This window comes from Salminus brasiliensis, chromosome 16, assembly GCF_030463535.1.
Source record: "Salminus brasiliensis chromosome 16, fSalBra1.hap2, whole genome shotgun sequence".
In the NCBI taxonomy this organism is placed as follows: domain Eukaryota; kingdom Metazoa; phylum Chordata; class Actinopteri; order Characiformes; family Bryconidae; genus Salminus; species Salminus brasiliensis.
The window spans coordinates 21,024,448-21,039,034 of NC_132893.1; the positions used below are offsets into that span (position 1 = coordinate 21,024,448).

General features: G+C 43.0%; 1 protein-coding gene across 1 annotated transcript in view; it reads left to right on the forward strand.

Moving 5' to 3' along the window:
* The first annotated feature begins 347 nt into the window (after positions 1-347).
* Positions 348-14,587, forward strand: part of kcnj6 (potassium inwardly rectifying channel subfamily J member 6) — a 62,112-nt gene continuing 47,872 nt past the window's right edge. Inside the window, exon 1 of the mRNA XM_072658131.1 lies at positions 348-543. The gene's annotated coding sequence lies outside the window, so the exon portion shown is untranslated. The remainder of the gene's footprint in view (positions 544-14,587) is intronic.

Genomic DNA, 14,587 nt, shown 5'->3' on the forward strand with positions numbered 1-14,587 from the left:
CATCTGTTCTTTATTTTGTATGTACATGTCTCTCTCCCTCCATCTCTCTCTCTCTCTCTCTCTCTTGCTCTCTCTCCTTTTTCTGTATGCCTATGCCTCTCTGTCTCTCTCCTTCCCTCCCTCTCATACTCCTCCCCCTCTCTCTCTTCAGTCTTCTGGATGTGCATATCTCTCTCCCTGCCTACTCTCTCTCTTTCTCTCTCTGTCTTACTCTCTCTCTCTCTCTTTCTCTCTCTCTCTCTCTCTCTCTCTCTCTCTCTGTCCTTCCTTCTGTATGTGTATGTCTCTCTCCCTCCCTCTCATACTCCTCCTCTCCCATACACCCCCCCCCCCCCAACACACACACACCTCCCCCCCTCTCTCCGCTCCTCTCTCTCCAGCAGCAGTAGAGATGATGATGACGGGCTGAGGGAGCGCAGGCCTGTGCTGCTGCTGCTGCTGCGCGGTTGAGATGATGTTGAGATGCGGGAGGACCAACGCAGAGCCTGAGGGGAGCGCGCGGGACGGCCTGAAGCATGCGTGAGCGCCGCCTTTACTAACCAGGTAACGTTCAACACACGCCGCCTGCACGCGCGTCTCTCCGTCCACGTATTTCGAGGCTCTCTCCGCGCGCGTTCGAGGATTCTCAGTACGGGGGGACTGGAAGGGGCTGTTAGTGGGGGTGTGTGTTACATAAGGCTGACACGGCTCACCGAAACTGCGAGTCGACTCGAGCAGCAGAAAAAAAGAAGCAGCGAGGCGCCTGGTCTGAGCAGCTGGGAAGTCGTCATTGTCTAAGGAAGCGAGCAACAGTGGAAAATTCTGGAGTTTGGCATGGAAGAGCAGAGGGGCGCGCGGAGAACGCGCCGTATATGGGCATAGTTAGGTGGTCTCTCGTTGCCTTTATCGCGCGTTAACCTGCAGTCCAGATACCGATCAGCACCTCTTTGTGTAGAACAGAGACTGCAGTGAAGCTCTGGGAGAGTTAGGATCTCCACATTAATTCTGTTGCAGCTTATTATGGATAGAAATCGGCTTTTACTCCTGCGTACTGGTGCGTTTCAGTGGTCCTGCAGTAGCCCCCCCCCCCCAGCCCTTACATTCACCAAATGGCACAAACTCGGTGTGCTCGCCTCTGGCTCTCTCTTCTGGTCAGGACGCCTCGGCTGAGCTTCGAATCGAGGCGTTTTGGCCGGTTTAGGCTTCAGCTTCACTGCTCTGGCTGTGATGAGCTCCTTCCGTCTCCATGGCGACCGGGCAATCGCCCATTGAAAACCGTGGAAGGGGAGCGAGTGAGAGAGAACGAGAGAGAGAGCGAGACCCTCGGTGTCGGGACAACGCTCGAGGACTGTGCAGGGTCACACGCGGGAGGGGCTAGAAACCATCCCAGAGCTTCAGTGGGGTTACCGATGAGGGTGGACTGGGGGGGTGGGGGGGGGGGTGTAATTGCAGTCTCCAAAAGCGCTCAGGTTCTTTAATTCAGTTCAGACGTGAACATCTTAGCTCAGCGCCTCCTCCTCCTCCTCCTCCTCCTCCTCCTCCTCCTCCTCTGTGGATCTGGCGATGATTTAAAGCAGCAGTTCTGCGCACGAATCGCGTAATGTAGGAGAATCAGAACAGCACAGCCAGTTCCTCACTCTAACTTCTCCTAACTCTACTCTGACTCTAACTTCTCTGAAAGCGCCGAGGGCGTCTTTGCAGCCTTTCTGAAGCCTCTTCATCAAATAAATCATCGTATGTGTCAGTATTTTTTTTATAACAGTCTTAATGGATGTTGACAGCACTTAAATATCCAGCGCTGTCATCGTAAACACAATGAGAAACCTGAAGCCTTTAGAGTTACGGCGGGCTGGACCTCTTCAGCACCACGGAGAGCGCCCCAACACACCATAACTCCGTGCTTTAAGGGTAAAGCGGAACCCCCCTGATTTTTTACACTTTCTGTATAATTCAGTAAATTATTCAGACAATAAATTATTAAGAGAGGTTTGTTGTGAGATGGTCTGTTGAACAGATTATACTTATGGTCTCTGATTTTCTGTTCCATCGTGGTGGTAATATGTGGCATATCTGTGCCAAAATATAGACATTTTGTTTACTACTGTAGAAGCACAGGTCTTGAGTTTGTATATGGTGATGATAATAAACACTGTGGATGTATTAAAACTATCAGGGACTATTGAATAATAATGCTAATGATGCCCTTTATGTAGGCTTATATTCAAAATCACTAAACTGTAGGCAGTGTATTTATAACCATTATATTTAACAGTGATTTAGACCATAGAAGTATTCAATTCTTTTGACCTCTGGTTCCTATCGCCACCACTGTGAGCTTCTCTAGGACATTTTACATCAAACCACTCTGACTGGCTTTGTTTACCTACTAAAAATGTAATAAAGCAATTTTGAAATATGCTGGGATTCCCCTTTAACAGCTGTTCTGTGGCTTATCTGATTGAGTGTGGCCTTTTAAAAGAAAAGTTCAATGGCCGGCTGAACAGGCACAGTGTTGCTTGCTGTCACAGGGCCATCATTAGCTGCTGTAACCGCCAGTTTGATGTATTTGTGTCACTTATTTAAGTTCCTCCGTGTTCCCTGACTTTCCCCCAGATATTAGACACAGCACAGCCTGTTCTATTACCGGATTTCCTGTCAAATCTAAAGGGATTTGCAGGCAGGTCTTAATTTTGGTAAAGGCTTCCCGTGGGCATAACCTCCTTATAATTAAATGAACCCGAAATATGAACCACAGTGCTTACATCTCCTGCTGGTGAGGCTAGACCTGAAATAAATCATGAGAGATCGTATATTACTGGCCTATACAAGACAGACTGACAGGGCTGATCTTTTCTTCTACAGACCTTGTTTGTAAGGTATGCAGAAGCCGTGTTTTTCACCCACTGTATAGCCGGGCTTTCAGAGCACTGGGTCTTTTGCTCTGAGCTCTGAGGTCTAGGATGAACTATGGTGATGATCTGAACTCCAGTCCTGGAGCAGATGGCTCACAAAGGTCAGCAGACCACTGCTCCTAATATCAACATGATTTCACTGGGACATGACATTCTTTTTTGTTCGTTACCTTTCCCTTGTGTTTTGAGAACATTTTGGGGTGTTTGCACACTTTCCTTCTTAAGTTCATTGGGCTTCAAGTAGGGGTATCCTATCAGATGGCTTAGGGATCTTGGAAAATTTAAAAATGTGCAGGGTGGCAAACCCCCAGGCCTGGAGGACTGATCTAGTAAGGCTTGCAGAACTACATAGTGGTTGGTATTTTGAGTACTGTGTGTGTTTACTATTCAGTAGTCAATAGCCCGGCTTTTATGGCTAATCCTGATACCTAATTGACTCCCTGTTATGCAGCTTTTGGGTGCAGAAACCCTTCATTCATGACCTATGCAATGCACTGTACTAATTGACTGAGGGTCAAGCCTGACTGACACTGAACCCCAAACCCAGGCTCAGTATTGGACAAATGGTGAGGGACTGGATGTATTGGGATATATATAGAAAGCCGTGGAAAGGGATGCTTTTGCCTCACTGACTGACTACTGTCTGACATCTCACATGTCTTTCTATTGGGTATATATATTTGTGTGTAGACGCCATCCCATAGTTTTCCTTCCAGGGCACTGTAAACCAATCTGCCATACCATTGACCGAGGGGATGTGAAATGAAAAACATGTTTTATCTTGTTACACTAATATACACTGTATGTCCAAATGTTTGTGGATACCCCTTCTAATAATGCATTGAGCTACTTTACATTGCACTCGTTGCTGACACAGATGTGCAAATGCACACACACACAGCTTGTCTGCTCCCTGTAGAAAAGCATTGCCAATAGAATAGGACTCTCTGGAGCAGATCAACATTAACCCATTGGCACCATGCCTAATGCCAATTGTGGGGTATAAAGCCCCCCAAGCATTGAGCTGTGACACAGAGGAACTGTGGAATGATGGTGCTCAATCCAATACTTTTGGTATGAGCTGGGAAGTTTGGGATTAGGTGAGGTGGTGATCATCCAACATCCTGACTTTGCTAATGCACTTGTCGCTTAATGCAACCAAATAATTACAGCAATGCTCCAAAATCTGGTAGAAAGCCTTCCCTGTACAGTAGAGACAGAATGATAAAATGATAACATATTTTTGTTCATATTGTGTACACATTAGACATCAGTTCTTGATGTCAAAGTGTTGGAAACAGGAAAAATGGGCAAGCGTAAAGATCTGAGTGACTTTGACAGGAGCTAAATTCTGATGGCTAGATGAGCATCGTCAGAGCATCTCCAGAGCATCGTCAGAGCATCGCCAGAGCATCTCTAGAGCATCTTCGAAAGGGTAGATTTTGTGTGGTGTTCCCAGTACGCAGTAGCTAGTCACTACCAAAAGTGCATTGAGGAAGGAGAACCGATCTGCAACAGGGTCATGGACACCCAAGGCTTATCGTTGCCTGTAGAGAGGTTCTGATCCCGCAGTACAGCTACTGTAGCACAAACTGCTGGAAAAATTATTACCTTAGTTATTACCTTATTACCTTACTGTTTAGATTATATGAAGGGTGGATTTACACAGTATTAGGCAGGTCGTTTTAATATTATGGCTATGTATAGAAGATTGGGGTCCCGTTGACTGACGGATTAATTCGCATGGTCGAAACGCGCATGCGCGGTGCTTGAAAAAGCCGTTTGCTTAGTTTAGTTTTTTTTTTTTTTTTTTTTACAAACAACAGAGAGAGTACACTTCTCACCAGCAGTAATGACTTTTGGTAAGTAAAGCGGGAGTTTTTTTGTTCTCTCATTAAACACTAAATTAAAACTAACTAGCTAGATTTTTGGAGGGTCCACATCCGGAAACGACCTGCTAGGCTGTTCCCCACGGGCTAAAACAGGCTCTCCTACTGCGGTTTTTACTTCAATTTTTAGTCAGGTTATCTCTGGGTAGCTAATTCACACTGCACTGCACTGTGTGTGTGTGTGTGTGTGTGTGTGTGTGTGTGTGTGTGTGTGTGTGTGTGTGCCTTGGTGAGCGCTTGGCGGACGGAGCTGTGTGCGTTGCCATGGCGACGCGGGCTGCCTGGCTATCGTGCGCCCCAGAGGAGAGAATTTTCCGGAGACATGATGGAGTATAAAAACCAGCCAGAGTTCACTGGAGGTGACCGAGACGTGGTTGTGCTCGGGGCCGGTGGCCTTTTTTCTCTCCGTTTCACACGTCTTTCGTGACGGACTTTAGCTTTCTTATGAAAGGAGGCGTTTTCGAGTGCGAAACAGACCCTTAGCTGATGAGCTAGCTAGTGCTAGCTAGCTACGTGTTTCCAGGGTGAGCAAAACATGGTGAGAAACCACTGAGGGCCTAAATAAGTAGCTAGCTCTTTATTTTTATGCTGGTCGTCTCTCGGTTCAGTATGCCAGCTAATGTGTGTGTGCCGACTAATGCTGGATAACTGCAGAGACCCAGAAAATGCAGAATCATCTACGCTGAAGCTGGCTAGCAAGATAGTAATGACAGCTTTGTGTTGACATGGAAAACAGACTGTGCTATGTGTGTGTGCGTGGTGTCTCAGAGTAGCACACACACTGCTCAAACACACACACATACATACACACACACTGGCCATAAAAAAAACAGATTCCAGCTCTCCATGCTGCTGAACTGTGCGGGGCAGCACGTCCTGCTCTCCGGCAGAATACCACAAAGAGGCTGAGGATGATTTAATATTTAACAACACAGCCACAGCTCACAGTGACCTACTGAGAGAGAGAGGGAGGAAGAGAAGGCTGACCCACTCTGAACACAAAAAAAGTTTACATTCAAAGAAATAAAAAGATACACTGCCATTATAAGCACCCCATACAAACTACTGCTGGCAGAGCCACTCCAAAGCAACCTGAATTAGAATACAGCTCTCCCAAGGCGCTCAATCAATATGGCAGGCCAAAAGGTTCAAAGTTCGCCCCCAGGAAATGTTATTCCTATTATGCAGAAAATTGCAGCGTTCTGCGGCCCTTTTAGGTCGTAATGCATGTTGTAATATTTGACAACAGTGTTAAAGATACTGTTAAAAGAACACTGCTTTTTTCGAAATGCTGTCCAATGGTGTATTTTATGCCACATAAAAAGCAGCATTTTCTAATATGGTATTAAACTCCACATGCAGGTTTCTAAAGGGAATACATTGGAACTCATTCCACTCAGTCCCTGACTGAGAGGCTCAGACCAGGCCAGTTTAGTACAGAAATGCAAAGTTTTCTTGTTTGAGTGGTAAACGGAGAGCACGGCACTCCTCACAGCAAGAGAACAAAAAATAGAGAGTTTGCTGTGATTTTAGATGCGTTAACACATCCATTAAGCCATCAAATTTCCATAAGCGAGTCTTTTTTCCCACCTTAAACTGTATAAATTGTAAAAATGTATACTCTGTATAAGCCATAAAAAGCACTGTTTTAAAACCAGTTGTAAAAAAAAACTGTTATTGCTTGTACCACATTTCACATTTTTTCAGCATATTATTTATTTAAAGCATTTATTTTTTCGTAGTCAAATTTTGGACCTTGTGGCTGACCATAAATCAGAGCCAGTTCAGCTGACCAGTCAGAATGCAACCCTTCATAGGCGGCTACAAAAATCATCCAAGTAAAAAAAAAAAATCCACCTCAGATCGGCCTATCAAAATATAACCCTGCCAACCCCATCGGTTCCCAGCTCCCTAAGAAGGCCAATGAGAGGAAGCCTCAGCGTCAGAGCTCCCACGTGGCGGTCAATTGGAGCTCCTCTCGTGCGCTGATTTGTGGAGCTCTTGGCCTGTACGTTTCAGCAACACTGGGTTTTTTCTTAGCTTTTCCAATTTCTTTATGCTGAGTCAGGCAGCTGCGGCCGGGCGAGCCTGAATAACTCTGCTTTCTCCTGGCTGTTTTTCACAGCCTGATGGATGAAAGCAGGGGAAAGGGGTGATTTTAAAAGAGCAAAGATCCTCACGGAGCCGCTGGAGTTGATTAAACGCTTCTCTCTCTCTCTCTCTCTCTCTCAGACTGGGGTATTACATTAGTAGTGAACAGAATAGAAGAATATCTGTACTGTCATCGCTAGAGTGGATCAAAACGTGGTTGCGAACTACCTTACTAGATTCTGTATGAGAAATAAATACCACCAAATTCAATAAAAATAGAAATGTAGTGACTCAATAATGATGTACAGTCAACTAGCACGTTATTAGGGACACCTGTACACCTAGTTCTCTATACAATTATCTGATCATCCAAGCACGTTCCAGCAGGGCACTGCATAAAATCATGCAGATATTGGCTAGCGGCTTTAGGTAATGTTCTCATCAACCGCCATAATAGGGGAAATTGTGATCTAATTTTGAATCTCATGAATGTTGGTGCCAGAAGGGCTGGTTTGAGTTTTTTTTTTTAATAGCTGCAGATCTGATGGGATTTTCAGGACAACAGTCTCTGCCACTCATTCAGCGAGTGGCAGTTCTGTGGATAGAAGTGACGTGTTAGTGAGAGAGATTGACAGACAATGGCCTGTTTAAGACTGGAGAAACATAGCCTGGTCTGATGAATCTTATAGGGCCTAATAGGCTGCACTCATATGCCTGGTTACCGCTGACCGTGGTTTCCTTAACCTGAAGAGATACTGTACTGAAACTGTTCCACCAGCTTTCCTGTTTTCTCCCAGCCGGGGAGGGGATTATGTGCTACCTGTTGGACACGTGGCAGGTGTAGTCATGTGCAAGTGTGTGTATATGTGCCGTCAGCATGCTGTGTGCTGAAGGAGGAGCCTGTATGTTTACAGAGGGATTAGAAGTAGTGTACAGCATTTACAGAGCTACACACAGGCCATACACACACACACACACACACAGGCTAACACACATTCTGGCGAGCAGTCCTATTAGATACTTTAAGCCCTCCTCTGAGATCTGACCATGTGTATGTGTGTGTGTGTCATGTGTGGCTGTGTTTCTAATTGACTGCTTCTTTAAGCTCTCCTCTAAGTGTGTATGTGTGTCCTCCTATTAGATAGCCAATTTAAGCCCTCCTCCATGTGTGTGCGAGTGTGTGTGTGTGTGTGTGTGTGTGTGTGTGCTGCTATTAGAGTGCCTTGCTAAATGCACTGTGAGTGGTGTGAGCGTACATGCTCTGACAGGCCAAAGTTCAGCACCTTAAATCAGACATCTCGGACAGCAGCAGAAGAAAAAAATACCCCTCCCCTCTTTTTTAAGAACCTTGTGATTTCAGCTGCTGGACTTTGACCCAAAGAAACAATTGCTTGAAAGGAGCCTTTCACAATCACAATGCAGGGTTTGTGGCTTCCATGTTGATAAGTAGGACCCTTCTCCTCACTCAGGTCTCTTGTTTACAGCCTTTCCAGCCTTAGGATAACTGATTGAATTGAGGTGGCTAAAGCATTTAGTTCATTAAGATGTCTTTCGTCTGGATATATGAGTATTTAGGGAACTTCGGCAGTGATTCCTTCATTCTGGAGGTATACCTCATTAGCATGTGGTTGGGGACAAATGCTCAGATACGATGTAACAAGCCTATGACCCCACGACAGCTCACAGGAGCCACATATTAGTCTTCCTGGGTAGTGTTGCTGTCCGCTCAGTGGGTCCTCTCAGTGCGATGTGCTGTTAGCTAGCTGAAAAGATTGCAGCCAAGTTAGCTTTTAGCCTTACAGTTTCTGATGTGTTTTTGAGGGAACTAAGACAATGGAGAGATGCGAAAAGGCTAGCGTTTCATGGATTCTCCTTTGCCTCGATCGCTGTCGCCTAGGTGTGTGTCGAATCTGACACAACTGTCTGTACTTAAAGTAGCTGAATGCATTTCATTAGAAAGGGTGTCCACAAATAATTGGACATTTAGTGTATGTAAACAGGGCTAGGCTCTTGGTTGATTGTAGTGTTGAAACGCTTCTCTATCCTTATTTATGTGTGCAATAAATTGTCAGGAGAAGTTGAGACTCAAAAATTCTTAGTGATGTTTTATTTTGGACTTCCATTGTTTGCACTTTTCCTGTAAGCAGATCTGAATTAGAGCATCTGCCAAGCGACGAAATGCAAATGTAAATGGGATTTCTTTTGTTTTGCGTTGTCATAGCTTAACTGTTGTGTTGTGTGCACAGCTGTCGGTGTCAGTATGCCTACTTGAATAAATAGTGGAGATTATAATGTAGATGGGAGCAGCTGATATAGGTGGGTTGTGAGTAATGTGGAATATGACCCTGGTCATTTCCTGGTAGTACACTCTTAAAAAAATTAAAGACTCCTACACTCCCAGAAAAAAAGTACCAGACTGTCACTGGGGTGGTACATTGGTTGTCACTGTGGTAGAACACCCCTTAAGGGGAACGTCTTTAGTACCTTTAGGTAGGGATACCTCCATGCTCTCGTCTATACTGTTTTTTTTTATTGTCCTGTTTATAAAACAGTATAAATACCCCTTCCCCCTGGGGAAATGGATGTGTTGTATCTTTAAGGGACCCAATTGGACTTTGCGGACTAGGGTGTTGTACCTTTGAGGGTACATGTACATCGATCAGCCATAACATTGATACCACTAACGGGTGAAGTGAATAAGACTGATGATCTGGTTCAATTGGGGTGAGACAGTCAGTCAGTCAGTTCTTGAAGTGGATGACTTGGAAGAAGGGAGATAAGAGAAAATGTACAAATCTGAGACACTCTGGCAACAACCAAATTGTAATTGGCTAGACGACTGGGTCAGAGCATCTCCAAAACATCAGACCAGTCTTGTGGGTTGTTCCTGGGATACTCAAGGCTCAAGGCTACCATCTTGTCATCACATATCACAGGACACCTTTAGAGGTCTTGTGGAGGCCATACCTTGACAGATCCGAGCTGTGTTGGTGGCACAGGAGGAACTTACACAATATTAGGCAGGTGGTGTTAATGAATCCCTGTACCCTGGGGAACCAAAATGTACCTTTACAGTTCCTTTTTTCCCCCTCTAGACTCCTAGTGGTAGTGGTGTAGAGGCTTTACATTATGTCAAGATTTTTGAAAATGTTCTTCACATTCTGTCTTTAAGCAGGGAAGTGGTTCTTGTCCAAAAGCACCTTTACAGCACCTTTAGTCTTAAGATCAGAGGATCAAGACACTCAGAATAAGAACACGACAGTCAGCTAACTGGCTGTAACACCCCCCCTACTCATGTGACATCAGCTGCATGAGTGTGTATGTGCATGTGTTTATTGATTTCGAACGTGCAGGGACACACTAAGCTCCTAGATCAGAGAACAAAAGGTCTTGACTGAGGCACTTGATTATTTAATATAGATATGACTTCTTTTTGATTGAACCGTGCTATTAATCACAGCCTCTTCCTGTGAAGGCCTGAATTAAAGACTATTCTAGGCAGAGGAGGGAAGAGCTGTCCAGTGCTGTTCATCAGAGATGCTGATTAAACATAGACGTTAACATTTGAGATAACTCAGACACCCACGCATACACACAGTAGTGCTGATAAAAATGTGAAATTTGACACTAGGAAATGAAGGTGACTGGAGAGTGGAGCATGAGAAGATGTGCAGGGATTAGGTACAGGTTTGTGGTTGGGGAGTTGTAGTCTGGTAATGACAGTGGATAAAAAAGGTGTGAAGAAGGGAATGGCAATGGGTTTTGGAGGTGTGAGGAAACGAATAGCATGGGTATTGGAGATAAAATATATGGGGATTGTTGTGGGCTTGGCAGCGCCACAATAGGGCTCATTGTGCAGTTACAAAATAAAGGTGTCAAAAAAAAAAGATTCCTTGGAGTGATGCCTTTGAAGAAACACTTTTTTCTGTAAAGAAGAATTAAGATGTGTGTTAAGAACATTTGCAAGGTTTGTTCTGAACCAATTACATTGGTAGATCCATACTTTAAGAACTTTTATTTTAAAGGATGTTGGTTTGGGAGTTGAGTGCAGTAATGGGTTCTGATATTGCAGTGTGTTGGTTATGGGTTAAGAAGGTGCAGTGTGTACATGGTTGTAGGTTTGGATGCTGAATGTAATTAAAAGGTATATGTTGAATGTAATGATGGTTGTTGTGGGCTTGAGGCTGAGTATGGACATGGTTGTTGGTTTGAAAGCTCAGTATGGGGATGGAGTTTGGAAGTTTGGTGTGGAAATGGTTTGGATTTTGGAAGTTCAGCATGGTGATGATTATAGGTTTGAAGCTGAGTATAGAGATGGATGTTGGTTTGAAAGTTAAATGTAAAGATTATTGAGATGGTTGTAGGTTTGAGAGTTGAGCATGGAGGTGGTTGTAGGTTTGGAAGTTAGGAATGATGATGTTTGTGGGTTTGGAAGTTTGGAATGGTGTTGTTTGTGAGTTTAAAGGTTCAGCATGGAGATTGTTGTGGGTTTGAAAGTTAAGCGTGGATATGGTTGTGGGTTTCAAAGTTCAGTATGGAGATTGATGGTTTGGAAGTCAGGTATGGGGATGTTTGTGGGTTTGAAAGTTAGGTATGGTGATGTTTGTGGATGTAAAGGTTCAGCATGGAGATCGTTGTGGGTTTGAAAGTTCAGTATGGAGATGGTTGTAGGTTTGAAAGTGAAGTATGGAGATGTTTGTGGTATTGGAGGTTCAGTGTGAAGATGGTTGTGGCGTTAAACATTGAGTAGGGAGATGATTGTAGGTTTGAAAGTTCAGTGTGGAGATGGTTGTGTGTTTAAAAGTTCAGTGTGGAGATGGTTGTGTGTTTAAAAGTTGCATAGGGAGATGGTTGTGGGTTCGAAAGGTTAGTGTTAAAATGATTGTAAGTCTGGAGATGTATGTTTGGAAATTGAATATGGAGATGGTTGTGGATTTGGAAACTCAGTATGGAGATGGTTGTGGTTTCAGAAGTTTAGTGTGGAGATTGGACGTTTAGTATGAAGACAGTCTAGGGTTTGGAAGTTCAGTGTGAACAATTTACAGGTCATTTTGAATAATAACTGACTGTCATTTGAAACTATCCGTTATGAAATTGACATAATACAAAGGACTGTTGCCATTGTCAAATAGCTGGAAAAAAATATATAAATAAATAAAAATATATAAAGTTCAGGCAGCAGCAATATATGTATATCAATGTTTGTAAGTTGGAAAGGAGGTGTCCTTTGTAATTCTATGGAAATGTAAAAAAAATATATAAACAAACACTATATACAGACCATCAGTCTAAATTGCCATCTTCATGCAGTAAAGACAGCAAAATAAATACACCAGGGCCTGTTACAAGAGAGACTTCAAATACCAAGAACCCTATCCCATAATGCAGCTCTCGCCTTCTGCTCCCACTGAAAGCTGTATCGTTTTGAGATTAGAGCTCTTGTTCTTGTTGTGCAGTGGATAGATCTGTGCAGGAAGGATGGGGGGAGAATGCAGCCATAGTTATGGAGATGTGGTCCGCGGAGGAGGCCTGAAACAGAGCGGCTGCATGTGAGCTTTCTCTCCAGCTACATTTGAACCAAATCGATATGCGCTGCCAAATGAATACTGATCCACTCGAGGTGTGGAGAGAGCAGTGAGGCTTCACTGTCTTTTATATCTCTTTATCCACTCCATATACACAGGGCTTTTCTTTCTCATTTAGTGATAGTTAGGTCTAGGACGATATTAAACCTGTCATATCCCCTTAAAGTAGAATATCATCAACAGCATGACTCTGAGGTGTTTATATAAAAAGCAACTCATTAAAGCTTTGTTTGTTTTGTTTTTTTTAAATTGAGGACGGAAAAAAAGCTCCAGTGAAGCCCAGCTGAACTTGGCAACGAAGAACCTAAGAAGTGCTATATTCAGGATGCAGTCCCCATATCGTTGCCGATGTGGTACCTTTATAGGAGAAGGACCTAACATTGACTTTAATGTATGCCAGTGTGATGAGATTAATTATTGGACTGTTTTTATTGGTCAGTTTATCATAAAATGTACAAATGGTTTATTGAATTGAAATTATTAAAATATCTCATGTGGTTGCACATGCACTACATGTCCAGCATTCAGCTACTTTAAATTGCACCCATTGGTGATAGAGATGACCATGCTGACCATGAGTAATGCCTGCCGCGAGCTAGAGGGGTATAAAGTCCCCCAGCATTGAGCTGTAGAGCAGTGGAACTGTGTTGTGGAGATGGGGATGAGGTGAGGTAGGGTGGTGGTCAACCAACATCTTGACCTCACTAACGCTTTTATTGCTGAATGCATATGCATAGATCCTCAGAGCTGTGTTACTGTGTTGACATAATACATTGTTGCTATCACACACACACAAAAACCCTTGTATCTCCATTTTTTCAATTTTTTACTGTTTGACGTAATGTGAATCTGTGCCAAACGTGCACAATAAACTGACCAATAGACATGCTCCAATATGGAATAAATGATTTTTACTTTGACTTCCACTGACAATTAAGAAGGTATTTTCCTCCTGTGAAGTTGTTATATTAGAGATACAAGCTTTTTGCTTAACAGTGATGCTACTCTTGTATCTTTATTACGTTTATAGATGTGCGCCCACTTTTTGAATAAATAATATAATAAACAGTTTATGGTAGCACTGAAGGATAGTGTTCATAAAGTTACAGGACATTATTATTATCACATTTATTAGTGATGGCATAAATGGGGCTTTTGAGAGATCGAAGTAAATAAATACAAAAATGATTAGTAAAAAGATTTGATCCCGTTTGAATTATCGCACCACTGTGACAGATGTTGACCAATAAGTTGTCAAAACAACAACCTCAACAACAGCAGGTATTTTTCCAGATCCTCCCATTTCATCATACGCCAATATACACCAACAACAATAAAGACTTTTCAACAATAAAACTTTTTCAATCGAAAATAGTTACATCTATTTGCATCACTTTCATTAAGTTTGTCAGGGTGTGGCAATGATTTTTCATATCTTATGAAACAATCACAGTCCTAGGATCAGAGAGAAGATATTTTTGACTTTCATCTAGAAGCATTTTGGGTCAAAACTCTGATCAGCACCTTGGACTTCCTTAAGCTTTTACTAAAACGCAGGGAAGCTTTCAAAAAATTCAGTTATGACGTTATGAAAGTTTTCAGGACAGTCATGTTTTTTTTTCCCCTTTATTTATTTATTTATTTATTTATTTACAGACTTCGAAGCAGTGTGTTTAAACGCAGCCTTTGAAATGAATCGATTCAGTTTTGAATCCGGGTTTTGAGCTTGCCGTCACTACTTCTTATGACAACTGACATGAATCTACATTGACACTTATAAAGGCAGTTGTCAACACATCCAAACTGACTAAAGCAGCCTTTATGCAAACTGATGCTTCTTGGAATAGGCCTTAATAAATGTTTATGTTGATTTAAGTCATGAAAAGCTTATGTAGGATATCGTAGCCTCAACTGTGCCCTTCAGTAAACTGTTGACACAATTTTTAGAATAGCATTTATATAGTCTTATGTCTTGTAACTAGTTCAACATAAAGCAATTAAATGTTATCAAAAGAACCTGGACCTAAGAGGTACATGCAGTGTCACAATACTGGAAGTCACGCTGCATTGTGTTAGAATGGTCTTATGCAACATTATCACATATTGGTCCAATCCAATACTGTATCAGTCC